Below are 21,203 nucleotides of genomic sequence, written 5' to 3'. Positions count from 1 at the left end.
AAAGGGAGAATCTTAAAAGTGTGCAGTGCATGTGCTGTGAAAATTCAGGAGCCTGTAGTCACAGAGTGACTGCAGACTTTCATTTCAAACCTGGCCGAACCCTTTAATTATAAAATGAAGCCCTGTAGCCAATCCTAACAGCGTGTAATATACTCACTGTCAGGATTTAGCTCTGCTTGCAGGTTCAAGCAGTCATTACATATACAGGATAGTTCACTCATATGCGATTTTCATACTTACGTTCACGTGACAACGAGCTTCTCTTTCTGCTTCTCTCAATTTTTCACTGAACATTGATAGAACTAGGCAGAGCACCTTATCGGCACGTGACTAAGTGTGCAAATCGCATATGTGCTGAGGGGGCGCCAAACTGAACTCTTGTCCCAGTTGCCAGAAAGTCTAGATACACCTCTGCTCCTACTATCCAGGAACCTCACTCCAGACACTACGATGCACAGTGTGTCACTTAAAGTGATACTGCTAAAATATATTAAATTTGATACATAAATTAAATCATTTACTTCATGCAATGAAAGGTGCTATAAATAACAGCCAATGTGTTATGACTTACATAGTGTGAACAGATATGTGTGTAAATCAGTTAAAGGGAATCTGTCACCAGGTTATCGCTACCTCATCTGAAAGCGGCATGATGTAGGAAAAGAGACCCTGATTCCAAGGATGTATCACTTAGTTTACTGGGTGTGGCAGTTGTAACACAATCAGATTTTTTAGAAGTAACATGTAGCAGAGCTCAGAAAGTTAACCCCATCCACACCACAGCTATCTACAGTGCTGGCCAAAAGTATTGGCACCCCTGCAATTCTGTCAGATAATACTCAGTTTCTTCTTGAAAATGATTGCAATCACAAATTCTTTGGTATTATTCTCTTCATTTAATTTGCTTGCAAGGAAAAAACACAAAAGAGAATGAAGCAAAAATCAAATCATTGATCATTTCACACAAAACTCCAAAAAAGGGCCAGACAAAAGTATTGGCACCCTCAGCCTAATACTTGGTTGCACAACCTTTAGCCAAAATAACTGCGAACAACCGCTTCCGGTAACCATCAATGAGTTTCTTACAATGCTCTGCTGCAATTGTAGACCATTCTTCTTTGGCAAACTGCTCCAGGTCCCTGATATTTGAAGGGTGCCTTCTCCAAACTGCCATTTTGAGATCTCTCCACAGGTGTTCTATGGAATTCAGGTCTGGACTCATTGCTGGCCACCTTAGAAGTCTCCAGTGCTTTCTCTAAAACCCTTTTATAGTGCTTTTGGAAGTGTGTTTTGGGGCATTGTCCTGCTGGAAGACCCAGGACCTCTGAGGGAGACCCAGCTTTCTCACACTGGGCCCTACATTATGCTGCAAAATTTGTTGGTAGTCTTCAGACTTCATAATGCCATGCACACGGTCAAGCAGTCCAGTGCCAGAGGCAGCAAAGCAACCCCAAAACATCAGGGAACCTCCGCCATGTTTGACTGTAGGGACCGTGTTCTTTTCTTTGAATGCCTCTTTTTTTTTCCTGTACACTCTATGTTGATGCTTTTTCCCAAAAAGCTCTACTTTTGTCTCATCTGACCAGAGAACATTCTTCCAAAACGTTTTAGGCTTTCTCAGGTAAGTTTTGGCAAACTCCAGCCTGGCTTTTTTATGTCTCGGGGTAAGAAGTGGGGTCTTCCTGGGTATCCTACCATACAGTCCCTTTTCATTCAGACGCCGACGGATAGTACGGGTTGACACTGTTGTACCCTCGGACTGCAGGGCAGCTTTAACTTGTTTGGATGTTAGTCGAGGTTCTTTATCCACCATCCGCACAATCTTGTGTTGAAATCTCTTGTCAATTTTTATTTTCCGTCCACATCTAGGGAGGTTAGCCACAGTGCCATGGGCTTTAAACTTCTTGATGACACTGCGCACGGAAGACACAGGAACATTCAGGTCTTTGGAGATGGACTTGTAGCCTTGAGATTGCTCATGCTTCCTCACAATTTGGTTTCTCAAGTCCTCAGACAGTTCTTTGGTCTTCTTTCTTTTCTCCATGCTCAATGTGGTACACACAAGGACACAGGACTGAGGTTGAGTCAACTTTAATCCAAGTTAACTGACTGCAAGTGTGATTTAGTTATTGCCAACACCTGTTAGGTGCCACAGGTAAGTTACAGGTGCTGTTAATTACACGAATTAGAGAAGCATCACACGATTTTTTAAAGGGTGCCAATACTTTTATCCACCCCCTTTTTTAGGTTTGCTGTGGAATTATATCCAATTTGACTTTAGGATAATTCTTTTTGTGTTTTTTTCATTGAAGACAAATTAAATGAAGAGAATAATACCAAAGAATTTGTGATTGCAATCATTTTCAGGAAGAAACTGAGTATTATCCGACAGAATTGCAGGGGTGCCAATACTTTTGGCCAGCACTGTATGTACATTGTCTATTGACAGTGAGCTGCTTATCAGAAGGGGAGGCATGGTTGGACTAGGGCTCCTGTGCACTGTGGTCTGGTCAGTGATAAACTCCTGGTGATAAAACCTTCATTGTGTGGAAACAACAGCACACAGCCTAATAAATGAAATATCGCTTAAATCTTTGTCAGCTGATACATTATGCTGTCCTCATATTTCCATAGCAAAACTCTGCTGACAGATTCCCTTTAACTCTTTGATTAAGGAACTTTAATAGTTGTGAATACTTAGTGCAGACCATGTAACAATTCTAATGCTAAATGTTCTGTAATAGTGTTCTTTGTAGTGTATAATATTATAAGCACACCAATGTACTCAGAAAAATGGACCTTTGGAACGGTTTGTTAACTCCTGTGCAATAATACCTGCACTCAATCTAATCTAGCTCTACTAAAATGACTAAAATGTTGTTTTGCCCTGGGGTCATTTCACAGTGACCTGTAGTTTATAGCTCTACAATTGTTAAAAAAAGGTATGCAAGACATTTAAGAAGAGATGGTTCTACAACAGGCTCAAATCATTAGAAATTGTGTAAATGCAAGTAATACATTGTGCCTATCTGAAGCTGCTGTAAGGCGGCGGTGTTCACACCGTGCAGTAACTGAGGCAGTGACCCAAGACAGTACAACATAAGCAGCTTTTATTCAGCAGAACTTACAGGTAAACAGAAAGTCCTCCGGTTCGCAGCCGGATTAACACAAGTCCATAACAACGGTTGCTGGGGGCAATGGCCGCGCCCGGCCGCTCAGAGCCTGACACGTGCAGAGCCTTCCCAGGCGTGGGTTCAGCTACTCACAGGCCCGCCAAGCTTTCCTGCAGTGCTCCTAGCAGGTCCCAACACTGAACAGCACTAATCCTTAATGCAGGGTTTTTAAAGGACCTGTGGCAAGAGCCACTGGAAAACCCGGGATGGAGGGAGGAGGCCGCCCCACTGCCTTCCTGTAGCTTCCCCCAAGAAATGAAGGCCCTGCCGGGTTTTACTAATCTGCCTTAGCCAGATAGCCTGACCAGGTGATTGCTCACCTTCATTCCTGCATTGCAGGCGCAGGTGAGTTTGTGACTGCAATGCACTCCAATGGGTTTAATAGGTCTCTGTAGACATTCTGGGGGATATATACCGTTTCTCATATACGATCCCAGTCACAACCTCACACTGCCCATAACAAGTAGCCATTACTAAAGATTTATACTATTGAACTTATGAAATAATTAAATTTACCTGTTAATATATCAGTAATTACTATTAATTTGTCATTTTAGTAATAAAAAGAAAAGTTATTAGGAACCTCAGACTAAAGAAAAAAAAAACACCCATCTGATTCAGCATCCGATTTTCTGTCTGCGAACTTAATGAGGTAATAATGCCATTGTTCAAGCTGTCTGATTTGGGTGTGACGCATTGATACATTCCTCCACTGCTTCTGCTATGATCAAACTGCTTGTTAAATAATGCAGTCAGAATTCCATGCGTGTAAAAGGTGCTGGCTACTGAACCTGAAAACAGGAGTGCTAACTTTATTATTACGTGTATGCCATAATGAGTAAATGCCTCACTACCACGCTTGACACATCTTTAACAAGCCAATGCCAATGTCATAGATGTTAGGGAACCCAGCCTTGCAAAGTCTCTGGGGTGGGGGTGTGAATCATATTTAATTCACAAGTTTGACGTACGGTCAGTACAGCCTGAGATATGATATAATTGTCTGAACACAAATCTGTCTATTAAGAGGTAACAATATATAGAAAAGATTATTTATCCAGGAAAACTTTAAAGAGCTTTTCTCATAGATTAGTTTCCATTGTTAAACCGATGCGCCTTTACAACGTTGAAAGGGGTTGTCATTATCACCCAGCGCAATATTGGTGTAAAAAGAGAGGCTGCTGTGACTAATGTGTGTTGGTTGTTATGACCACTGTGGAAATATGTGGGTTGGCTGCTCCTTCTATTGGGTAAGTGTCAGGTGGAGCTGCTGTAATTATTGGAAAAGTCAGAGGGTAGTGCTACAATGATTATCAAGAAAGTTATGGGGCATGCTCTGACTACGGGAGCAGTAAATTAGGAGGTCTGCCATGCTAACTGAGGACATGAGGGACTGCTTTAATTGCTCTAGAATTGTAGGGGAGAGAGAATATTTTACTAGTAGAGACTGGTGGAGACACAACTTTTATTGCTAGTGGTAACGAGGGGAAGGAAGCACTACTGTAAGCATGTACTTGCCAACATTCCTGATTTTGCCAGGATAACTCTTCAAACCTAAAAAGGGCAAGGTTTAGAAAAACTGTGCCTAAATTTGGGGCATTTACAGGGATTTCTAGGGGTTAGATTTAATGTCCTGAATTTGGTGTTTAAAATGTTGGTAGGTATGTAACTACCAAGGAGACCTCTATTTTAACAAGCACCTCAATAACAGCCAGGGTTACACAATCATGATTAAAGTTTAGACTTGTCTCTACAGAATGTTCTTTCTGACCAGTAACTTTTGGAGCTGGCTTCTAGACCTGGCTAAGATTTACCTAGGCTTTGGTCAAGTGAGCTTGGCGGCATTCTGAGGGAGATTTACATTCACTCTTATAACTTGATGTTATAGTGTGTAATGTAGTATAATGAGTATTGCAGAAATTATTTTATAACCTTGGCCAGATCTGTGCCTTGCCACAATTCTGTCTCTGAGCTCCTTGGGCAGTTCCTTTAAGCTCATGATTCTCATTTGGTCTGACATGCACTGTGAGCTGTGAGGTCTTATATAGACAGGTGTGTGCCTTTCCAAATCAAGTCCTATCAGTTTAATTAAACACTTTGTAGCTGGACTCCAATGAAGGAGTAGAACTATCTCAAGGAGGATCACAAGGAAATGGACAGCATGTGACTTAAATAGGAGTGTCTGAGCAAAGGGTCTGAATACTTATGACCATGTGATATTTCAGCTTTTCTTTTTTAATAAATTTGCAAACATTTCTACATTTCTGTTTCTTTTCAGTCAAGATGGGGTGCAGAGTGTACTTTAATGAAAAAAAAAATGAACGTTTTAGAATTTACCAAATGGCTGCAATGAAACAAAGAGTGAAAAATTTAAAGGAGTCTGAATACTTTCCGTACCCACTGTATATTCTTTATAGTGCACCTATCTTCTGTTTCTTTTTAGGAAGTAGGTGATATATTTTCTTACAGCACATTTATTTTGTATTTCATGGTTTGTTTTATTCATTATTCAATATTTTACTATTTCAGCACACATTCCCTTCTGTAGGTAATTAAAACTCTGCTCTGCCCTCCAGTTCTTTAAGAGGAACGAGTTGCGCTCAACAGTCTTTCAGGCAGCATAAGTCAGAGTTGCTATATTCTAGTCTGTGGTAAGGGCTATCTCAGCTCACGCATAAACCACTAGGGACTGTGGGGTCAGGATCGCTAGTCTGTACAGGAACTGGCAGGGTCAGTTGCAGTTTTTAGTGTATTACCTATTTTGCCGAGTGAGTTGCTACACTTTCATAACAGGATGGCTGAGCTGTTTAATCACAATACTGACAACTCAGCATGCCCCTGCCCCAGATTGGACAGCTGAGCTGCCACTCACCACACTGAGAGGAGAAACCGTGACAGTATCCCCTCTTCTAGGAGGGGCCACCGGATCCCCAGGTTTCCCAGGAAACCTAGAATGCAAAGCCCTAACAAGGCTATCGGCCTTCACATCTCGGGCTAGAACCCAGGATCTCTCCTCTGGTCCATATCCCTTCCAGCGATTGAGATACTGAAGAGAATTACGGATCTTCCAAGAATTCACAATTTTTTGTAGCTCATATTCTAAACTGTCATTGACAAAAATGGGAGGAGGTGGGTATGAGGGAGACAAAATCGAAGGGAAAATCTCCTTTAACAGGTATTTATGGAAGACATTAGGGATGAGAAGGGATAGCGGAAGTTTCAACCTAAAAGCCACTGGATTGACCACTTCCAGAAACTCATAGAAACTGATGAACTACAGACCCAACTTTGCCGACTGTACTTTAAGTTTGATATTTTTGGATGACTACCTACTTTAAATAAAGAACCTACCAAAAGTTTTCTATCAGCCTTTCGTTTTTGGCAAATGTGAGTGGCCCCCATATTATTTTGAACCTCCCTCTAGGCATCCCCAAGTTTCTGCATGGTGACCTCCATCTCCTGACATTCAGAGCTTATCCTAGAAAACTCATAAAAATGGGGTTGAAAGCCATAATTACAAAAAAAATGGCGATGTCCCAGTCGACTGTTAAAGGCAAACTCAGTGAGAGGTAAGAATGAGGACCAATCCTCCTGCTAAGCCGCAACAAAATACCTTAAAATTTGTTCCAAAAATTGATTTGTCCTTTCTGTCTGACTGTTGGTTTCAGGGTGGTAGGCAGAGGAAAATGACAAGTTAATCTCCAGTTTCTTACAAAAACCTCTTCAAAATTTGGAGACAAATTGCACTTCCTATCAGACACAATATTAAGAGGAATCCCATGCAATCTCACAACATGGCAAATAAACAACCTGGAGAGTGTCTCAGCATTAGGTAACCCAAATAAAGGCACAAAATTATCATGTTTACTGAATCGGTCAACCACCACTCAAATAACAGTTTTTCCACTAGACAGAGGAAAATCTGTGATGAAAACCATGGACATATGAGTCCACAGTCTTTTTGGAATTGACAATGGAACCAATTGCCAGGCGGGTTATGAAAAGCTTTTGGTCGTGCGCAAACTTCACAAGCGGATACAAAATCTTTAATATCATTATTTATAGATGGCCACCAAAAAAGCCTAGTAATAGCTTTCTGCGTAGCTGTGACCCCAGGCTGACCACTCAAGACTGAATCATGAAACTCCTGCAAAAGATGCAATCTTAGGTACACAGGTACAAATAATTTGGACCCTGGAGTGGCGGAAAGGGCCAACAACTTTAATGATCTCAGCCTCCAACTCCGAGGATACTACAGAAACCACCATTCCCTTAGGGAGAATGGAGGATGGTGGTTCTGGAGGAGAAACTGAACTAAGAATGCGTGACAATGGGTCAGCCTTCACATTTTTGTACCCCAGCCTGAACATGATACAGAAATAAACCTAAAGGAAAAATAAGGACCACCTGACCTGTCTTGGAGTTACTGTTTAGCTCATTCAATTTACGCTAAAATCTCATGGTCAGTGACCACAGTGACTTGATGAGCTGCCCCCTTCAAAAAAGGTCTCCACTCCTCAAAGACTAATTTAACAGTGAGTAACGAACGATTCCCAGCATCATAATTTCATTCAGCAGAAGAAAATTTTCTTGAGAAAAACGCACATGGCCACAAAACATAGAAAACGTTGCAACGCTTTCTGGTAACTAGGTAAGACCCAATCTATTATGGCTTGCACCTTCCCAGGATCCATCTTAAACCCATCAGCCAATAAAATGAACCCCAGGAATTATATTTCTTGAACAGAAAAAATACATTTCCCAATTTTAGCAAACAATTCTCCCTCATTCTTTGTAATACTACACGGACATGTTAGAATCCTAATCAGGTGAAAAAATTAAAATATCATCAAGGTAAATCTCAATAAATCTCCCAATGCAATCAGAAAAAAAATCCATAAGTAATGATGGGCGAGCGTGCTTGGCACTTGTCGGTACTTGACTGAGCATCTTGGTGCTCGAAACACTCGGTACTCGATCAAGTATCCGGGTACCAAGCTCGATTCCTCACCCCGCATGTTTCACAGCTGATTTTCAGCCACTAAATATGCCAAGATTGCCTGCCAATCACAGTAATGCCGTAGCCATTTTGGCTACTGGCATTACTGTAATTGGATTGCCACAAAGAGTCATTAGGTCTATATAAGACCCGTTCACACCTTGTTGGGTTCATTGTACCCAGAAATAGTGTAGGGAGAATTTCAGCTGCAGAAGGGACAGTGTGTTATATAGTGTTACAGTACCTGCTGGTGCAACATTAAACCGACTGTCCTTTTCAGGGCTAATTCAGATGGATTCTATTCTCCAATAATACCGCTCTTAGCTACAATTAGTGTAAGATTAGCTACTGGAGTAGAGATAGTGTATTAGAGGCATTTAGGCAGGGTTCATTGCGTTACAGCCTTTGGTGCTGCTACATTAAGCCAACAGTCCTTTTCGGGGCTAATTCAAATAGATTCTCTTCTCCAATAATATCTCTCTCAGCTACAATTCATGTAGGGTTAGCTGGCGGAGTAGAGATTGTGTACTAGAGGCATTTAAGCAGGGTTCATTGTGACGCGCCCCCTGGGCCTGTGCTGCTGCTGCTGTGCAGGGGGAATACCCGGAGCCGGATCGCTGGGGGTTGTAGTTCTCCGTGGCGGTGACCCGGTCCGTGCCCAGGGCGGTCAAACCAGTGGCAGTCTAAATGTTGTAATAAGTGTCCGACTACGCCACCCATGGATTGCGGTCAGTGGGGACCGCCGCTGCGCTGCCGACCGCTGAGGCTGATGTTGGTTGCGCAGCCGAGTATGGGATAACTCCCCACGGGAGGAGTATTGCCTCAGGGCAGCTAATGTGGATGATGGGAGTGATGGTGTGAGGGTCCCAGTGCTGACGGTGCTGGCGCGACAAGGAATCACAGAGACGTGTGGTGCAGTTCAGGGTCTTTACTGATGGTACAAGGCAGACCCTCCCGGGAGTACTGGCTAGTATAAGGGGCCTGGTCAGTCTGCGAGCAAGCAGGAGTTCCCCTGGCCAGGTGGAGTTGTAGGCCTCCCCGTTAATCTGCACTCTTCCTGGCTACCTTGCTGTCAGCGGTTACAAGTAGCCCACGTCCCTGAGTATACCGTGTGGTGCTCACCCGTATGGCTGGTGACTTGGGGCCTTCTGTTAGCCTCCGCTCCTGGATGGCGGCGCTGGTCCCTTCTCTGTGACTGAGCCTCCGGGCTTCTATGGCCAGAGGACCTGGAATCCCCTGCCGGCTGGTTTCTGCTGCTGGGTGTAGATCAGTCCCCACAGCCTCGGACTCCTGTGTCCGGTCTTAGTGTCCTCGTCCAGGGCGAGCTTTGCTCAGCTCCAGCCCCTGGACTTCTGCTACTGCTCCTACAGAGCTCCTAGTTCTTCCTTTCCCTGTTCAGACTCTGACTGCTCTAATCCCGCCCCAGACCCAGTTTTATAAGGGCAGATTCCTCCCCTCCCAGGTCTGGGTGGGCCGTGTTGCATGTTTAGGGATCCTGACCAAAGAAACCTCCCACTTGTTCTCTGACATAATATCTCTATTACTGCGGCAACCAGACCCCTGGGGTGTCGCATTCCCCCCTAGTAAATTTTAGTACTCCGGGACTAAACACATTTTTTAAAGAAACATAACAACAGGGTATAAACAATAATAAGACAATATATTTACAAGAAGCTTTAGTTTGTAGAGGTCACGGCGTTTCCGTGACCGGGTGTCCATATCACCCAAGATGAGGTTTATGAAACAAAGGGGGGTGTCCATGTCACCCAAGGTGGAACTTTAAGCGAAGTAGGGGACCTGTCCAAAGCAAACCCCTTGCATTGTCCTTGGGCGTGGCTGCAAGGCTGGAGCTAACTACTTTGGGCCGCAAGTAGGCCACGCCAGACAGGTTTTCTCTTCCGCGGCCGTCTTCGCAAGAGGCACCGAGGTGCAACTATCTACAAAACTGTTCCGGTTATCCAGTGTCCATAACCTGTTAGTCCAAATAAATCTGCAGGGTAACTGAGAAACATAATTAGTAACAGGCAACAAACATAAACCATAAACATTTTTCAATAAACAGTCAACTTTACAGTGCATTAGCTTAGATTCTCCAGCGAGCGGGCATCTGACCTCTAGTGACTCTAGTGGATCTACGGAGCTCACTAACTGGGTCTGCACTACAGGGTGTAGGAGGTGTTATGGGCAAGCTGGGCAGCTGTCTGCGCACTCTTTGGCTCACTAGGGGCACGGCAGGCTCACTACTAGCAGAGGGTTGATCCTCCTGGACTGCTGGTGGGGACTCTTCTGCCTCTTGGGCCGGCTGCTCTTCCAGCTCTACCGCTTCCTCTGTAGGAACTTGCGGGGCTGGCTGGAGAAAGGTGAGGACGGGTACTACGACAGCGCCGTTTACTTGTGTCCAAGACCGGGGGAAGTCTCCGAGTACGGTACTGATCATTTCTTCCCTTTCCTCTGCGGGTTGAGGGTTTTCTTGATCTTCTTCAGGGCTTTGCAGCTGCTCGGGACACTTCTTCAGGTGGTCTCTGGAGACAATGGCTGTGGTTTCTCCTCCATCCTTACTGATTATGCAGATTTTTGGGTTCTCATGGCTTGATGGCAGTACGGTGTACGGGTCCTTCTCCCACTGGTCGTCCAACTTGTGGAGCCACCTCTTCCTCTTCAAGACCTGCTCTCCAGGTACCAGGGGAACATCGGGAGCATACTGGTTATAAGCCTTCTCTTGCCTTTCTCTAGCTTGAGACAGACTTTGCTCGACGCTCTCCTGCACTTTCCGACACTGCTGCTGCCGTTCTGTATCCCAGTCTGCCTCTGGCGAGGTGTCCTCAGGCGTCAGGACTCCCATATCCAGGTCGATAGGCAGCTTACCAGGTCTTGCTCTCATTAGGTAAGCCGGGGTACAGTTGGTGGAACCTACAGGGATGTGGTTATACAGGTCCACCAGATCGGGCAGTTTCTCAGGCCACAGACTGCGTTCTTCCAGGGGCAATGTTTTTAGCAGATCTATCACCACCGGGTTCATCTTCTCGCAGAGTCCATTGGTTTGAGGGTGATAGGGCGTTGTTCTTATCTTCTTGCAGCCATACAGGTTGCAGAACTCCTGGAAGACCTCCGCTTCAAAGGCTGGTCCTTGGTCTGTCAGCACTTGGTCCGGGTACCCGTGTGGACGGCAGAAGTGCTGCTGGAAGGCTCTAGCTGCTGTTTGAGCCGTTAAGTCCTTGACCGGGACCACCACTAGGAACCGGGAGTAATGATCTACGATTGTGAGGGCGTAGACATACCCAGATCTGCTTGGAGCCAGTTTCACATGGTCCAGGGCTACCAGTTCCATTGGCTGTCTGGTGATGATGGGCTGCAAGGGAGTCTTCTGGCTGGCACGGTCCTTTCTTCTCAGGTGGCACGGGCCACAGTCTCTGCACCACCTCTTGATGGCTCCTCTCATGCCTACCCAGTAGAACCGTTCACGCAACAAGAACTCCAGCTTCTTCCATCCGAAATGCCCTGCACCGTTGTGGTATGCCTCCAGAATCATAGCCGCGTCTCGTCTTGGGACCACTACCTGCCAGGTCAACTCATGTGTTCGAGAGTTAACCGTTCTCTGGCACAGCTTCTCCCTGTAGAGGAACAGCTTACTTTTCTCCTTCCACAGTTGCTTGGTCTCCTCCGGAGCGTCTGGGTCAAGACTGACATCGGCTTGAGTCAGCATTTCCTTCACTAGACGGACTGCGGGATCACTGTCTTGCATTTCCGCCCAGTTGTAGTGGGGCAAGGGATTGAACGTCACGGAGCGTTTGTCCTTCACACGGTGGGAATACAGGGTAATCCCATGACGGTGGGACGCAGGGAGCTCAACTTCTTCCAGATCTTCTGGATCTTCCCCTACATTCGGTAAGTTCGGCATTCTAGACAGGGCATCCGCGTTGGCATTTGAGCGTCCTGCCCGGTATTTGATGGTGAATTCAAAGTTGGACAGGCGGCCCATCCACCTCTGTTCCAGGGCACCGAGCCTTGCAGTGTCCAGGTGTGTCAACGGGTTGTTATCCGTGTACACGGTGAATTTGGAGGAGGCAAGGTAATGCTTGAAACGTTCGGTCACTGCCCACACTACTGCCAGGAACTCCAGCTTGAATGAGCTATAATTCTCAGGGTTCCTCTCCGTGGGCCGTAGCTTTCAGCTGGCGTAAGCGATTACCCGTTCTTTCCCCTGCTGGATCTGAGACAGTACGGCTCCTAGCCCGATGTTGCTTGTGTCCGTGTGGAGGATAAAGGGCTGGCTGTAGTCTGGATATGCCAGGATTTCATCCCCCGTGAGGGCCATCTTCAGCTGGCAGAAGGACTCCTCTTCCAGCTTTTCCCACCTGAAGGGCGGCTTCTGGTTTCTGGCTTTCCGAGATTGACCTATCAGGAGGTCCTGCATAGGGGCTGCCATTTTGGTGAAACCGGGAATGAATCTTCGGTAGTAGCCTACCAACCCGAGGAACTGCCGCACTTCCTTTATGCTGGAGGGTCTTGGCCAGTCCTTAATCACGGTGATCTTATCAGGGTCGGGAGCCACTCCGTCAGCACCCACCACGTGTCCCAGGTACTGCACCTTTGGTTTCAGGAGGTGACACTTGGAGGGTTTCACCTTTAGGCCGTAGTTTGCCAGAGCTTCAAACACTTCTGCCAGGTGTTTCAGGTGGTCCTCGTAGGTCTTGGAATAGAGGATGACATCGTCCAGGTACAACAGGACCGTCTCGAAGTTCCGGTGTCCCAGACAGCATTCCATCAACCGTTGGAAGGTTCCTGGTGCGTTGCAGAGCCAGAACGGCATACAGTTAAATTCACTGAGACCCATCGGGGTGGTGAATGCGGTCTTCTCCCGGTCCGCCTCTGCTACAGGAACCTGCCAGTACCCGCTAATGAGATGCAAAGTAGAGAAGAAGTTAGCAGATTTTAATGCACCTAAGGACTCTTCTATCCTTGGTAACGGGTACGCATCTTTGTGTGTGATACGGTTGACCTTCCTGTAGTCTACACACATCCTCATAGTGTTGTCTTTCTTTTTCACTAAGACTAGTGGAGCTGCCCAGGGGCTACAGCTGTCCCTGATTACCCCAGCCTCCTTCATGTCTCTAAGCATCCCCTTGGCGTGTTGGTAGTGTGCAGGGGGTACGGGTCGGTATCTCTCCTTTATGGGAGGATGGTCTCCCGTGGGGATGTGGTGTTCTACCCCCTTTACTCGCCCGAAGTCTAACGGGTGTTTACTAAACACTCTCTCGTACTCTTGAACCACCCGATAGACTCCCTGTTTCTGGTGTGAGGGAGTGGAGTCAGTACCCAAATGTAGTTGCTGACACCAGTCCTCCATTGGTTTCTTAGAGCCGTTACCTTCCTCTGGTTGAGATGGAGGCAAGGGTTCCACGGCCTGTACAGAATTCTGGTTTATGGTGAACAATTTGGCTAGCGTGGCATACCGGGGCAGGTGTACTTCTCTCTCCCCGATATTTATGATGCGAACGGGCACCCTCCCATGGCGTACATCGACCACCCCCCGTGCTGTCAAAATGGTGGGCCTACTGTCTGAGTAGACGGGTTCTACCATTGCTTGGTAGTCTCTACCTCTTAGACCAATAGCTGCCCGACACCAAATCATCATCTCACTTTTTGGGGGCATGGCAATAGGGAACGGGTCACACATTCTCACGCTACCTATCTCACCACCAGATAGTTCCACCTGTTGCCGCTTCATCAGTGCCCGGATCTCTTTTTGGAGCACACGCTGCTGGCCGGAACTGGCGTTCTTGGCAACCTGCTGTAAAATGAGAATCACCTCTGCAAGACAATTTTCAATCACATTAGTTCCCAAGGTTATTCTAGGGTGACTCTCATGACGGTCTATGTCCACTATAATCAGTCCCTGTGCCGCCAGTTCGACTTTACTGATCTTAATGGTCACCTCCTTGAATCCCACCTGCGGCACGGGCTGACCATTGCTGGCGATGATACTCAGGTCGTCATCTGGGTAGCGGGTTATGTCCGAGTCATTCCAGTACTGCTTGAAGTGCACGTTCGGGATGGTGGTGACCTGTGACCCGGTGTCTAGTAGGGCACTCATAGGAATGCCATCCAGTACCACAGGCAAGATTGGACGTCCCCCTACGTATTTATCACGCCAGTTTGATGGGCCTGTTGGTCTTGTGCCTGGGGGTTGGCCCTCTACCCCAGGTTGTGCCCGTTTAGATGACAGTACCTTGCCACATGTCCGGGTTGATTGCAGCGGCGGCAGATGGGTCGTCCATCCTCGTTGTATCTGTCGCTGGGTCTTCCTCTGGCCGGTGGGGTCCTCCTCAGTCGGCGCCACGGGACGTCCTCCGGTCCGGATGCCAGCTGGATCTTTCCTGGAGAAGAGACCTGTAAAGACTGCACAGTTCTGGTTAGCGCGGCAACACTCTTAGTCAGCTCTTGGACCTGATGGTGCAGGTCTGTTGCCGGGTCATTGTTCAAAGCCTGAGCATCAGCCCCCACAGGCCCTGCAGACAAGGGCGCCGTCTCCTGGTGATAAGTGATAGCAGGGCGCCTGTGGGTCACAGCGCCACCTGGTGCTGGTTCTCGGAGCACCCGGATGGCTCTGTCCTTGAACTGTGCAAAGTCCAGGTCAGGGTCCTGTAAGGCCATTGCCCGCAACTGGGTTCGGTGGGCATTGCATAGTAGAACCTCAATAAATTGTTCAGTCAACAGCTTATCTATTTCCCACGCTGTCAGGGTCTGCTTGCTTAATGGCTCTCAGGGCCTCTTGTAAGTTTAAAGCATAGTCTCTTATACTCTCATGTGCTCGCTGTTTGCACCCGTAAAATCTGAGCTTTATTTCGGCTGAGGTGCGGGTGTCAAATGTGTCTTTCAGCCGGGCTAGTATCTCTCTGACAGTCCCCTTCCTCCCAAGTGGCCAGGACTTTACCTCCCTTTGGGCTGCCCCGATTAATTGGGCCACCAGGATGCTAACTTTTTGCTCTTCTGTGAGGGGGTACACCTGGAAGAGGCTATCCAGTCTTTCTCTAAAGTCATTTAGGGTATGTGACTCCCCTGAGTACTGGGGTAGCCAGGCTGCCCCCGGGATATAGGGCATGGTGAAGGGCATGACCGCAGCAGCGGTTGCGCTGGCGGTGGCTGTGGCAGTGGAGCTCCCCTCGGTGTCCGACATCCTCCTCCCCCCTAGTGGACCGTGGCCTACCTTGCGATGCTCTTCTTCCGTAGGCCGCGGCTCCGCAGTCGATCGTCGGGGTTGAGGACCTGGCGTCGCACTCCGATGACGTCAGCGTCGCTCTTCCTTCCTTCCAGGACCTTGCGCAGCGTCAGCGTGGGGCGGAGCTTCGGATCTCGCGCGCTTTCGGCGTCCACGCCCCTCTTCTTCCTGTGCGGCGTCCCGAAGATGGCGTCCGAAGGCGGGAAGCGGCTGCGGATGGCGGGAAGAAGGCAGAAGACAGCGGGAAACGGTCCAAGATGGCGTCTGATGGCGGGAATTGGCTCCGGACGGCGGGAAACGACTCCGGACGGCGGGAAACTTCACCACAGTCTTTTTCAGGCACGCAGTACCCGGTGGTTGCGGGCACGAAATCCTGCCGACTACGCCAAAGTTGACGCGCCCCCTGGGCCTGTGCTGCTGCTGCTGTGCAGGGGGAATACCCGGAGCCGGATCGCTGGGGGTTGTAGTTCTCCGTGGCGGTGACCCGGTCCGTGCCCAGGGCGGTCAAACCAGTGGCAGTCTAAATGTTGTAATAAGTGTCCGACTACGCCACCCGTGGATTGCGGTCAGTGGGGACCGCCGCTGCGCTGCCGACCGCTGAGGCTGATGTTGGTTGCGCAGCCGAGTATGGGATAACTCCCCACGGGAGGAGTATTGCCTCAGGGCAGCTAATGTGGATGATGGGAGTGATGGTGTGAGGGTCCCAGTGCTGACGGTGCTGGCGCGACAAGGAATTACAGAGACGTGTGGTGCAGTTCAGGGTCTTTACTGATGGTACAAGGCAGACCCTCCCGGGAGTACTGGCTAGTATAAGGGGCCTGGTCAGTCTGCGAGCAAGCAGGAGTTCCCCTGGCCAGGTGGAGTTGTAGGCCTCCCCGTTAATCTGCACTCTTCCTGGCTACCTTGCTGTCAGCGGTTACAAGTAGCCCACGTCCCTGAGTATACCGTGTGGTGCTCACCCGTATGGCTGGTGACTTGGGGCCTTCTGTTAGCCTCCACTCCTGGATGGTGGCGCTGGTCCCTTCTCTGTGACTGAGCCTCCGGGCTTCTATGGCCAGAGGACCTGGAATCCCCTGCCGGCTGGTTTCTGCTGCTGGGTGTAGATCAGTCCCCACAGCCTCGGACTCCTGTGTCCGGTCTTAGTGTCCTCGTCCAGGGCGAGCTTTGCTCAGCTCCAGCCCCTGGACTTCTGCTACTGCTCCTACAGAGCTCCTAGTTCTTCCTTTCCCTGTCCAGACTCTGACTGCTCTAATCCCGCCCCAGACCCAGTTTTATAAGGGCAGATTCCTCCCCTCCCAGGTCTGGGTGGGCCGTGTTGCATGTTTAGGGATCCTGACCAGAGAAACCTCCCACTTGCTCTCAGACATAATATCTCTATTACTGCGGCAACCAGACCCCTGGGGTGTCGCAAATGCGCTATAGTCCTTGGTGCTACCACGTACAACCAAAAGTCCTTTCAGGGACAATTTAAATGGATTCTATTCTCTAATAATAACGCTCTTAGCTGCAATTAGTGTAGGGTTTGCTGCTGGAGTAGGCATAGCGTATTAGAGTCATCTAGTAAGGGATTAGTGCCTCACAGTCCTTCCTGATGCAACCTAAAACCAATAGTCCTTATCAGTCTTACATCTATTCTATTCCCTATTGATACCGCTGTTAGCTGCATTTAGCGTAGGTATAGGTGCTGGAGGAGGAATACTTTTGGATTAGAGGAGGAGGACAAGAAAAATAAGAAACCATGAACCATATACCCTTTTTTGGGTGGGAAGGGGCGCATGGAAATACACCAGAAAAAAAGGAACATTTGAATTGTTTCGCCGGTAGGGTTGAAAAGTCTGGACCAATCCAGGCTTTATTAATTTTTATAACAGTCAGCCTGTAAGCATTTTCAGTTGACAGGCAGATGTGAATATCAGTTATTATGCTCATGGCGTCACTGAAAACCCGCTCTGACAAAACACTAGAGGCAAAACAGGTCAGCAACTCCAAGGCGTAGAGAGACAGTTCATGCAACATGTCCAGCTTGGATATCCAATACTTGTATGACACAAAGGAAACACGGAGGACGCTGGTAAGGTCAGCTAGGTACTTATTCACTATCTTCAAAAACTTGTCCCTCCTTGTCAGACTACCCAGGGCATTAAGGTATGGCTCCTGGGAAGGTCTAATGAAAGTGTCCCAGACCTTTGATAGTGCTCCCCTGCCTCTGTTGGACTTGGTATGTGTCTCTTTCATCTCTCCTCCTTGGTTGCCCAAGGATCTATGACCTCTGCCGCCAGCGTTGTCAAATGGGAATTTTTGCATTAATTGTTCGACTAGGGCCTTCTGGTATTGTACTATTTTACTAGCCCTCTCCACTGCAGGAAAGAGAGATGGAAAGTTCTCCTTGCAGGGTAGGTTGAGATGGGTTAGCAACCAGTAATCCTTGTTTGCCAAAATGCGTATAACGCGAGGGTCACAGGAAAGGCAGCGGGACATAAAGTCAGCCATGTGTGCCAGACTGCCAATAGGCAAGACTTCCCTGTCCCCACCAGGGGGATGAAACTCCATCTCCTCCTCCCTCTCCTCCTCCTTCTACTATTCTTCAGTCCATCCACACTGAATATACAGGATGAAGCTGGTGTGGGTAGTACCCTCTATAGCGGAGGCAACCACCTCCTGTTCCTCCTCCTCTTCAGCCTCCTTCTCCTCCTCATTATCACCCAATCTACACTGAGAAGATGAGATAAGGTTGGGCTAGGTAGTGTACTTTCTTCCTCCATCTCCACCTAGTTCACATGCAATGCTTACTCTTTAATTGTGAACAGCAAGCATTTCAGTACACAGAGGCGGGGTAGTTATGCCCAGGTGTTATCGCCGCTCACCATCTTGGTTGATTCCACAAAGTTTTAGAGAACTTCACAGATGTCAGACATCCATGACCACTCATCAGTTGTGTGTGGAGGCTGACCGGAGCATGTTGTATCTGGTAGTGATGAGCGAGCACTAAATTGCTCGGGTACTCGTTGCTCGGGTTGAGCACCCGAGTATTCCAATGTGCTCGACCCGAGCAATGAGTACCCGAGCAATTTAGTGCTTGCTCATCTCTACCAAATACAACATGCTCGTTGGTATTCTGGTATACCCGAGCAATGAGCCCAATGTAAGTCTATGGGAAACTCGAGCATTTTTCAGGCAGCTCCCCCTGGCGGTCAGCAGAAGGCCTAAAAATTGCCCAAATCGATGGGAACAGTGCTCAAATGACATGGGGAAGACCCCTGGAAGAATTTCTGACCCCCAGGTCACTGCTGTCAACAACGTTGTCAGAGTATAACGCCAATTTTACGGACTCACAATAAAACATACAAAAACAAAACCAAAATGGATTTTCTAGGGTAATGACTTGTATATAAGGCAAAATAAATAACCAAAACCAAAAATACTCCTCCACACCTTGGGCTATGTTCACACGTAGCGTTTTTGATGCGTTTTTGCACTTTTGCATTGCTTTCAACAAAGACAAATGTATTCACAGAGAAATGTCATTTTAACATTTTACAATATTATCTGGCCACGTGGTGTGTGATGCATCATCAGACACATGCATACTGTAGCATCGGCGTCTCTTCCCCCTGACAGACAGAGACGCCGTCCCCCTTACCGTCGCGCTCCTGGCCCGGCGTCTTTCGGCGCTGCTGCTGCCGGCGCGTGCAGCTTCCCGAGCACTGTGCTTAGAGAGAGCGCTCCCCTCCCTCTTAAAGGGGCCACGCACGCCGTCCTAAGGAGTCCCCCCAAAAATATTCCTCCACACCTTGGGCTATGTTCATACGTAGCGTTTTTGATGCGTTTTTGCACTTTTGCATTGCTTTCAACAAAGACAAATGCATTCACTGGGAAATGTCATTTTAACATTTTACAATATTATCTGGCCATGTGGTGTGTGATGCATCATCAGACAAATGCATACTGTAGCATCGGCGTCTCTTCCCCCTGACAGGCAGAGACGCCGTCCCCCTTACCGTCGCGCTCCTGGCCCGGCGTCTTCCGGCCCTCCTCCTGCTGCTGCCAGCGCGCGAAGCTTCCCGAGCACTGTGCTTAGGCCGCGCTCATGCTCCCTCCCTCTTAAAGGGGCTGCGCGCGCCATCCTAAGGAGTCCCCGTCCAATGGCCGGAGGACCTCTCATATAAATGGTGCCTCCTCCAAAATGGAGGTGCCCGTGCAAGGTTGCAGCTCTGTGTTCTAAACTCTGCTTCAGCTCTGACTACCAGTCCAGTCCGCCACCCTGACTACCTGTCTTGTCTGCCAGCCAAGTACACTCTCCAGCCCGACGGTCTGCCTATGGTCCAAACCCGCCAGTCTGTCTATGGGCCAGGCTTGCCTGCCTACCCGGAGAACGTACCAGTTACCTGCCGTGCCTACCAGCCAGCCTACCTGGAGGCTCCTGCCTGTTACCCGTGGTGTCTGCCAGTCCGTCTTCCCGGATCACCTGTCAGCCTGCCTGCCGTGCTCATCTGCTGTACTGATCAGTCCCTGCCTTCTGACCGGTGGGGTCACCTGCTCTCATACAAGGACTGGTCCAGAGTAGCACCTGGTCACTCGGCTCAGTCCTTCCCTGGTTCACGGAGCCGATTGAGTTGCCGTGGGACCTTGGTCAGTCCGAGTTGATACCTAGTTATGCCCCTCTGGTCCCTCCTTGCACCGCAGCACAGAGGTTCCACCACCCAGCTCCGCAACACATACAGTGCTGAAAAGACATGGGAACAGCATGGGGAAGACCTCTAGAAGCATTTCTGACTCCCAGGTCACTGACTAAAAGTGTGCCCATCATAAGTGATCTTTGGCGCATGCGAAGATGCCTCCCGCCATGCACCTGTCATTGCAGACTTGCAACAATCACTGTCCACGTCCTTGTCCCAGTGCAGCGTTCACTTGTCCCTACCCAATTCCTTGGAATGCAAGCGCAAGTATGCAACCAGCCAGCCACCCACCCACAGGCTGCAATACTATACTGCCAATTTTTTGACAGCTGCTTGCACTTGAAATGTGGCCTTTTAGGCTTGTGGAGGCAGAAGCTTTTCATAACCTCATGTTTGCGGCGGCCGGGTGTCCATACTCGGTCCCCAGCTGCCACTGTTTCTCCCGGTGTCGTCTCCGCCTTCCACAAGCACGGGTCCCACAACATTACCCGTGCCCTCCCCAGTGCACTTACTGGGAAGGACCGCCTAGCCACAAACACTTGGACAGGTGAATGTGGCAAGTGACGGTACGGAGCCAGTCCACAGCTTTTCTTGCGGAGTTGTATTTCACCACAACCATATTCTTTAGCTTGGTGAAAGGACTTGGGAAACCATATCTACCCAGCTGTCATTTCTCCCAGGTAGTCCTCTAAAGCTGCTTTCACTTGAAATGTGGCCTTTTAGGCTCGTGGACAGGTGAATGTGGCCAGGGACGGTACGGAGCCAGTCCACAGCTTTTTTTGATGAGAGTTGTATTTAGCTTCGTGAAAGGACTGGAATAGAGAGAAACCGTATCTACTCTGGGTGTCATTCCTCCGTCACCAGGTTCCGCCCATTGTCACACACGACCATGCCTGGCTGTATGTTCAGCGGTGAGAGCCACAGATCAGGCTGCTGTGTTACAGCTTTCAACAACTCTGCAGCGCTAGGCGGTTTGTCAATTAAGCATGTTATCTTCAGCACAGCCTGTTGCCGCTTGGCCAAGGCAGTGCTGCAGTGCTGTCAGGTTGTGACTGATGTGGTCATTTCGGAGATGGAGGAGGAGGTACAGGAGCTGAGCAATGAGATTACATTGAGGTTATATTTGTGACGCTGTT

This window comes from Phyllobates terribilis, unplaced genomic scaffold (assembly GCF_046119375.1).
Source record: "Phyllobates terribilis strain yellow unplaced genomic scaffold, ASM4611937v1 Scaffold_5__5_contigs__length_657084704, whole genome shotgun sequence".
Lineage (NCBI taxonomy): Eukaryota > Metazoa > Chordata > Amphibia > Anura > Dendrobatidae > Phyllobates > Phyllobates terribilis.
The sequence above is the reverse complement of the archived record's forward strand: the minus strand, read 5'-3'. Positions refer to the sequence as shown.